The sequence below is a fragment of the Pinus tabuliformis genome, chromosome 6 (genome assembly GCF_031772625.1).
Source record: "Pinus tabuliformis cultivar Carrire ecotype Pingquan chromosome 6, CPIR1, whole genome shotgun sequence".
Taxonomy (NCBI): Eukaryota; Viridiplantae; Streptophyta; class Pinopsida; order Pinales; family Pinaceae; genus Pinus; species Pinus tabuliformis.
Window position 1 is genome coordinate 1917897090 of NC_142292.1, and position 8941 is coordinate 1917906030.

The 8941-nt window shown below is 37.0% G+C and overlaps 1 pseudogene; it reads right to left on the reverse strand.

Annotated features, from left to right (window-relative positions):
• Nucleotides 1-653: 653 nt before the first annotated feature.
• Nucleotides 654-3372, reverse strand: LOC149266853 (cysteine-rich receptor-like protein kinase 44; annotated as a pseudogene).
• Nucleotides 3373-8941: the final 5569 nt, after the last annotated feature.

The following is an 8941-nucleotide window of genomic DNA, read 5'->3' on the forward strand; positions in this document are numbered from 1 at the left end:
CAGAAGGAAAATTGGTGATGAATAGTAAACCGATGAAATGAAATAGAATAGCTGACAATGTTTTCTGCAGTGGGGATGCATGCTGAAGCTTTGGAAGCTTGTGATGAACTGAGAGCTTCTGGGTTGGATTTTGATGTGTCTTCTTACAATGCTGTTATATATGCACTTGGTAGTGCTCGGAGGATTAATGAAGCTTACAACATGTTCATGATCATGCAAGCCAAAGGTCTTGAACCAGATACAATTACTTATGCAAGTATGACAATTAGCTATGGGAAGCTAGGGTTGGTAGACGGTGTTAGGAGAATGTTTTAAAAGAAGAAACAAAAGGGTTTTCGGCCAAACGAATTCACATTCAAGGCAGTTATAGATGCCTATAAAAGTGCTGGGAAGTTTGCTTTAGCCAGATTTGTTAACCAGGAGAGGGAGTTCAGGGAGTTCATGCATCAGTTGCAAGATCATGGTCACATTATATAAGATTATGCAGATCTTACTTATGCAGATCTTACTTATGGTTCATTACTTATATTTACGCCGTAAGGCGTTCCCTCTGAGAAAGACATCCCTAAAATGTGACGTGTGCAATCTTGAGCCATTGATTTTGTGTGTTAGACGAATGGGGTGTTTTCTCTCGTTGATTTAATATGTTTTTTTCATAGAAAAATATTATTTTTTCCACCAGCTGGAAGATAGAGAGGGAGGATCTGGCAATGGGCCATGAAAGGCCAGGCCTCCTGGTGATGAGACTCTTCGTAGTGACTGAACTGAAACGTGTCTTCGCAGTGACGAAACGTGTCTTTCTTCTTCGTTTCGTGTCTTTCTTCCTGCTTGAGGGCCGCGTAGCCAGCGCAGCCTTGTGTTGTACTCTCACTATTTTTAAGAAATGCTGGCTGTGTTGGATTTAGTAATGTTACAGGAGAGCTTGAGATCATTAATATAACATTAGACATGGTTGGACGGAGGCCTGAATCAGCTTGCGTGCATAGAAGAGCAACCTCAATGCATCTTACAACTTCCTCCTGCTGCCATGTTTCCGTTACTGTGGAATCAATCATATTCAGAACACACCCTTGCTTCTGTAATCTCCATGCCTGCATCCCATCCAAGGTAAATCATCATTATTCTGATTTATCGCAATCCACTATTATTCATACCAAAAAAAAGTCATGAATTGAAGTCTTACCCATTCTGATAGGCTTTGCATTTCTGGGGAAAAATTTATATCACTGTTTTTAATCTCTGTCACAATCTCAAGGATTAACACTCCAAAGCTATACACATCAGCTTTCAGGGATAGTTTCCCCTGCATTGCATACTCTGGCGCCATGTAACCGCTACATACTCCAATCAGAAACTCTTCAAATAAGTTGGGGGTGATTGTGGCACATGATTGCATAAATGTTAAGCTGTTTAACAAATTGATTAATTTCAAATAAATTGCATAGAGAAGAGAAGGGTAGAGTGAAATATTCTCACTATGTCCCTGCAACTCTTGTTTAGATGTGAGTCTCGTCTTTAGGAAAGAGTCTTGCTAGCCCAAAGTCTGCTATTTTAGGATTCAGCCTTTCATCAAGCAAAATGTTGTTTGCTTTAATGTCTCTATGAATTATTCGCAACTGTGAATCTTCATGAAGATAAGGAAGACCACGAGCTATTCCCATTATGATGTTATAGCGTTTTTGCCAATCAAGATGTCTATTCTTCTCTAGATATGTATTTGTATTCAAAGAATAGTAATTTTCAAAACCTTTTACATAATCAATCTCATTAATTTATGAAAAATTGATCATCTTTCCCTCATACAGGAAACAAAATTCAAAATGACATACCAAACGGGAAGGTGTCAAGACTCTAGTTTCGCAAATACTCATAAACAAGCAACCTTTCGGGACCCTTGACACAACATCCGAGCAGCTTTACCAGATTTCGGTGTTGAACATGGGTAACAAGCTTCACTTCATTCATAAACTCTCGTTTGCCCTGTCCAGACCTTACAGACAACTTCTTCACTGCTATTTCTTTTCCGTCTCTCGTTATTCCCTGGAAGAATCAGTCCATCAACAAACCATGGAAAAATCCCTGTTCCTGTTCCTCTATCTGGAAGATGATGTAAAGTGATAGCGTTAAACTTGCAAACAATAGTGGGTAGGTAAATACCTTGTATACAGGGCCAAAGCCTCCCTCTCCAAGCTTCATGTTTTCATGAAAATTATCCGTTGCTTCTGTGAGTGCTTCTAAGGTGAAAATAATTTGCTCATGTTCGATTAGTGTCGATTCTGGATCATTAACATGTTTTTCTACATAGAAAAAGAAGAGGCAAATAAGAATCTAATTTCATTAGATAACATAAATATGAATGGGTTGTGTTAAAGAGATGCCTCTTTATAGATTCAATTTTATTTCTAAATGGTAGATTTAGAATATTTTGAAAATTATTCTTAAAATCTGCCATCAAGATAAGTTCAGAATAAGATAAACAAGAATAAGGTCAATTATTCTTAAAATCTGAGATAAATTCCGCTGATTCTACCTTCATTCTACTGACATGTTACTGGGTTCCGTGAAAAGAAAGATTTCAGTATGTTCCTCAGGGCAAACAAACAGACCATTAACACTACTAAGACGCCTGCCACAATCCCCAGAGAATTTTTTGTAGAGCAAATCATGTAATGCATTGTATTGTTATTTACAGACATTGAAGTTACAATCAATTTCTATAATCCCCAAAACCAAGGAAATCATAAAATTAGATGTGGCCATGAGGGATTACTTGATGTGGTGTGTGAAGCTCCATTCGCCTGAGTCACCTAAGTCATATGGGCAGAAGGGTTTGGCCGGGAGGAGTTAGAGAATGAAAGTGGACTAGCACTATTCCCAGCAGTACTAGTGTTAAAAGAAGGGTATATTTCATATCGAACCCTGCAGCTTCCCGATAGTGCCTGGGCTCCTCCATTCAGAGAACGACATCGGTGGAGGTTATTCGTTGGTAGTTGAAAGCAAGATCTACAGTCCTTTCTGGATAAATCTCTCCGGCATTGAACTAATCTGTAAACGGTACCATTGGCAAAACATGTAGCTGAGCCTTGAGTGAATCCCTTATTTGCAGAATTGCAGGCCTCATCAGACACGTTGAAAAGCTCTTGAAATTGTATAGATTACTTGTACTAATTTCAATTACCATAATCAGATAAGTCCCATTGGTGTCTAGCTTTGAAAAAAGGCTAAAGTTCTCGTATCCCAGGAAGCAGCTTTCTAACCATACTCGAGCGCCGACGTCTTTTCCACAAAGTTGTATAACACTATCGTTTGCTTCTTGTGAACAGATTGAACAGTCTTGGCTAGATATGTTACCTTGACACTGGAGGAGGCCATATATTCTGTTAGGACTTTTGCCATAGAAAGAAGTGTTGAACCTTGTTTGAGATGCGTTCTTCATTAGATCACCCATTAACCTATTCAAATCGCTCGAAAAAGTACTTCCATTGGCATAAGTAGAGGCATTACCGCAGGCATGTGAGCTAATTTGTGAAGTAACAGAAGGAAAATTGGTGATGAATAGTAAACCGATGAAATGAAATAGAATAGCTGACAATGTTTTCTGCAGTGGGGATGCATGCTGAAGCTTTGGAAGCTTGTGATGAACTGAGAGCTTCTGGGTTGGATTTTGATGTGTCTTCTTACAATGCTGTTATATATGCACTTGGTAGTGCTGGGAGGATTAATGAAGCTTACAACATGTTCATGATCATGCAAGCCAAAGGTCTTGAACTAGATACAATTACTTATGCAAGTATGACAATTAACTATGGGAAGCTAGGGTTGGTAGATGGTGTTAGGAGAATGTTTTAAAAAATGAAACAAAAGGGTTTTCGGCCAAACGAATTCACGTTCAAGGCAGTTATAGATGCCTATAAAAGTGCTGGGAAGTTTGCTTTAGCCAGATTTGTTACCCAGGAGAGGGAGTTCAGGGAGTTCATGCATCAGTTGCAAGATCATGGTCACATTATATAAGATTATGCAGATCTGGTTTCGAGCTCCGTTTCATGTGCAAAGCTTTTAAAAGGAAGCTAGCATATCCTGTATTCATGTTGTTGTGTCTTTTAACATTTTGTAAAATTGTAATTGGTTATTTTTTTTTGGGAAATTTAAATCTATGCTTCACCTTGGGGCATCTGCAATATTTGACGACATAATGCCTTTAGAAGCACATAGTTTGTTTGACTACCTGTCCACTAGTTAGTTTGTCTCTGCTCATTATGGTAAATTCGATCTTACACCTTGAACAGGATTTACTTGTAATTTACTAAATCCAATGGCTATTTTTTGGGTATCTGGCACTTGATTAATTCTCACCTCGGGCAATCTTTGACAACATAATGCCCTCTAGAAGCTTATAGAATCCAATTTTTAACATATTTTCACTCTTTTTATCACTAGGAGTGCTTAATTCAAACAATGGTGAGACCATTTGGATGTTAGAAACCTAATGCTAATTTTCTATTTGTCCCTAACCTAATGAATATTAATATTGGTGATAGCATATCTTTAAAATGATCATATTGAGTTAATTTCCCTTATATAAAGGTCTTCCTTATTTATTCATAATCTTTGAATCTCAATTACATCATTGTTCTCATCCTTTGTCAAATGTTCATCAAGCAATGTCAGAAGACAATATTGGCATCCATCAAGGACCTTAGGATAAACCTTATAAACTGAAAGCATGCAGTCTGTAACTAACATGAAATCAAAGTGTCAAATAAATTAATTTTTGCATTTGCTAATTGTGGTAACCCTCGCTCTTCAAATATTAGATAGTTCAAGCTTTGATCTCATGAAATAAATGTAACCTTACAAATTGCAGGGCACTAGTCTATTTTTGTGCTAAATTTTATTGTGCATCATGTGATTTGATTATTACAAGGTTTGTAATTTGATTTATTTCTGTTGTTTGTACTTTGAAGGTTATTGCATCTTGGGGAGTTCGCAACAACATTGACTTTCTTTCTTTGTCTTATACACGACATGCTGAAGACATTATACAAGTAAGAAATATGACATAAAATCTACATTCTTGCTCATGTTCTGAGCTTGTGATGTTACTTCTAGCAACTATGATGGATCTCACATAAAAAATTTTGTCAAGCTGTTTTTCTAGAAACAAGTTATAGCAACACCGTCCATGCTTTTCAACAGATTGTGCGCCAAGAGGGCATCCATGCCCTCTTCAGAGGAGTAACAACTAATATTATGTTAAGAGTAGTAAGGGCTGGAGTTCTTGCACTATATGATCAGCTTCAGTGACTAGTTCTGAGTAAGTCGAACAAGTCAATATTGATATGTAGCGGATGCATGGACAGTGTTTGACAAAATGCCTGAACGGGATGTGGTGTCATGGAATACTATGATTGTTGGATATACTAAAAATGGGTATTGTCAAGAGGCATTAAGGCTTTATGGCTGGATGCAATGGACAGCTATAGAGGCGGATCATGTTACCTTTTCCAGTGTACTTGGTGCGTGTGCTGGCCTAGAAGCTCCGCAGCAAGGAAACGAGGTGCATGGCCATGTAATTAGAAATGGGTTTGACCTAGAGAACCCCATAGGGAATGCTCTTCTTACTATGTTATGAATGTCCTAGCTTCTACGCATGTTTCATTCCCTACATTAGTGTTCCTTGGCCTTGATTTATAGTATATTGGAAAAGGCTATGAAGTATTTTACAATCTTAAGCCCAATGCATGCCTTCTCATGTAACAATCACATTGTCCAAGATAATTCAATTTGTCAGATAAATTTTGTATCTTTTGGGTGAATTATGTTAGGGCAGTTAGAACCTGCCATGCATATCTTCTCTTGAAATCTTCTACACGTAACCTTAAATAATTATGCTCGAAATACCATCTATATCAATGAAATATGATCACATGACGTGTCACCATTGGCATACCACCCAACAACACTGCATTATGCAAATTTCTAGCAATACTATACTCAATGTAACCCCTATTCGACATTTTTTGTAAAATTATGGTCGATATGAAGAAATGAATCAGGTAGAAATTCAATCTGTCTTATGAAAATGTCACTAACTATCCAGGTATGTTTTTGCTATGTATGCACCCTAGATTACACCGATGCTATGTATGCACCCTAGATTAGACATCAAATATTTTACTATTCCCCTCTGCTTTTGCATTTTTCCATTTTTCTCTATCAAACATATGCTTGTCACAAAAGGCAAGTAATTGCTTATGCTTGCAGTCACACTATTTTTTATGAGACGATTTGCAATTAGCATTACAATAATCAGTGCAAGAACAAAGTCCATTCGAGAAACAATGGAAACAATTTGCATCTCTCACAACAATTCGCTTCCCGGTGATCATCAGAATGAGCTTTGTGGCATTGTGGCAACGCCCTGAAACGCGAAAGTTCTTGCTAATATGAATAGATGATCTAGCCATTTGTTGATGATAAAAAATAAACACCGTTAACGAAACAAAATTGCATAAAAATTTGACTTCTTTCTTCTATGTTGTTGTTTCTTATGTCATTTGCATAACATTTTGACTTCTTTCTTCTATGTTGTTGTTTTTTATATCATTGCCTTACGGCGTTTCCTTTGCAACATGTGATGCAAATGCTAGTTTAATGTGTTGGCCACCCGTGCGCACCCACCATGACTCCTATGTTGGTCTTCACTTTGTGTTAACTCCCATCTACTTATCGATAGCCCAACCCACTAATCATTTTTAATGTGTTGGGCCCCCACCACCCATGACTCCTGTGTTGTCTTCTCTTTGTGTTAACTCGTCATTCTATCTCCCTCTAAATATAGAATTAGCACAGAGTGCATGTCCGCTAAATATGGAAATAGCGACAACGTGGGGTTTGGCCCCACGACTAACTTTAATACAATGCACCAGAAACGAGAATGATTGCGGCGTCAGAAGTGGCGTGCGGCCACATGAAGGAGAAGCGGCCGTGGCGTCATATAATGCGAACAGCGAAAGTGCAGAGAAATCACAACTACGTGGTCACTGACTTATCCGTGGTGGGGACCCGGGAGCAGCACATGCGGTGGGAATGGATAAACTTTATACTTTGTTATATGGTCCCCACCTTATCCACACTTTTGCTGCTCGCCCCTTTTTTAAGTTAAAAACGGAATAAATTCCATATCTTAGTCAGGTTTCGCTTTAATTTTAATATTTTAATATTAAAATTAAAATTTTATTAATAAAAAAATTATAACAATTTAAAAAATATTATATATGCATAATTTTAACGTTTGATTTTATGTATTAATCCTAATGCATCCACGATGATACCTTTAATATATTAAAAATGGCTTTGGTTGACTTGATTCCCTCAATCAGAAACTTTTAATTAAAATTTATCTTTATAGGTTAGTGAGTGTAATTGATTCAATTAGCAAGCATGCTTAGGGAAACTCATAGGGTGCATATTCTGATTAAAGAGCATTTTAGGATGGAAGTATGCATGTGTAGTATATGGATAAATAAGTGATGCGTAGACCATTAATGTTTTAAAGCGATTTGTTATATATATATGAATTTTTTTGGGATATTGAGTATTAGAAGAAAGTTAGTTTTCTTTTCAATTTGAAGGTAAGAGTGAGGTTGTTGGTACTAGGTTAGTCCTCAATATAGACTTACTTTAAAGCACAACAAAGTTACTCTATTCGAAAACGTTAACATGTCAACTTACGAAACTTGAATTTAGGTGGAGAGGATAACAACTATTTTGCCCAACCACCCAACTTAAACTCAATTGACTATATATATATATATATATATAATTAGATAAGAAGAATAACAATATTACTTTTAACTATTCAAATTAGATAACAAATTATATCTAACTAGCAATTGTCCCAAAAGGTACAAAGAGAGGCCGATAGGATTATTTAATTGGAATTTTTGAATTTTTCTAGAAGAGTTAATTGGTTTGTGGAAAACCTTGTTTTCTCAGACTGGATCATTGTGCAATTACTTTTCTTTAGATGTTTTATTTATATCTATATTACAAGGAACACATTGAATGTCTTATTTCATTTCTGCTATCTTTACTAATATCCTTTCCGTGCTTTTCTTGATCAATTTGATGAAATATTCCATTATCCTTTGGTCAATCCTAGAAAAATACCAGAGTACTTTATTCAAATTCATAGCACCAATATGCCTGATTCTATATATAAACCTAGCCCAGAGGAACAGAGTCGTCCATAGTCTCAAGTAGTAGAAGAAACTGCAAATTTGCCAAACCTAGAATCTCCCTACAAAACTCTTATTCCTAAACAGAAAACCAGACTTAACCAAAATCTACACAAAAAAATGTTAACCAAACACATTCAAATGTGTGAGCATGTAAAGTCAACACAACAACTAAGGTAAAAATTTTGCAAAACAGCCCAATCAAAACGTTGATAGTCATCATACACCCATACTGTAACGAATACAAGTGAATAACAACTCATTCCAGAAATCTTCAATCTAGAGCAACCCAACAAGTAAATTTTTGTTTCCATCATAACCCAATACAGGAATAAACATAATTTTGTGATTTTTTTCTTTCACGTTTTATTGAAATAAGTTCAAATCAATGTTTGCGATGACCAAGAAAGCTCAAGCCAGACTTGGAGTGCAAGCCAAGGAAGAGGCAAGGGAAGAGGAATGATGTGGCGTGGGACAATGTCAAGGGGTAGCCGGGGAATGGCAGGATCAAAGGCTTTGGGCTTTCATCCAGGTATGGTTTCTGGTGATACTTATGGCTTTGACAGGATTGGAATGGGCCCTGTGGATGGGTTTGCAATGCGAGATATGTTTACTGCTCTAGCGAGTCAAGGCAGAGGATTTCCTCCTTATGGCCAACCAAGTCCCAGATTTGGCCCAGCTTCAGGGATCAATAAGAATTA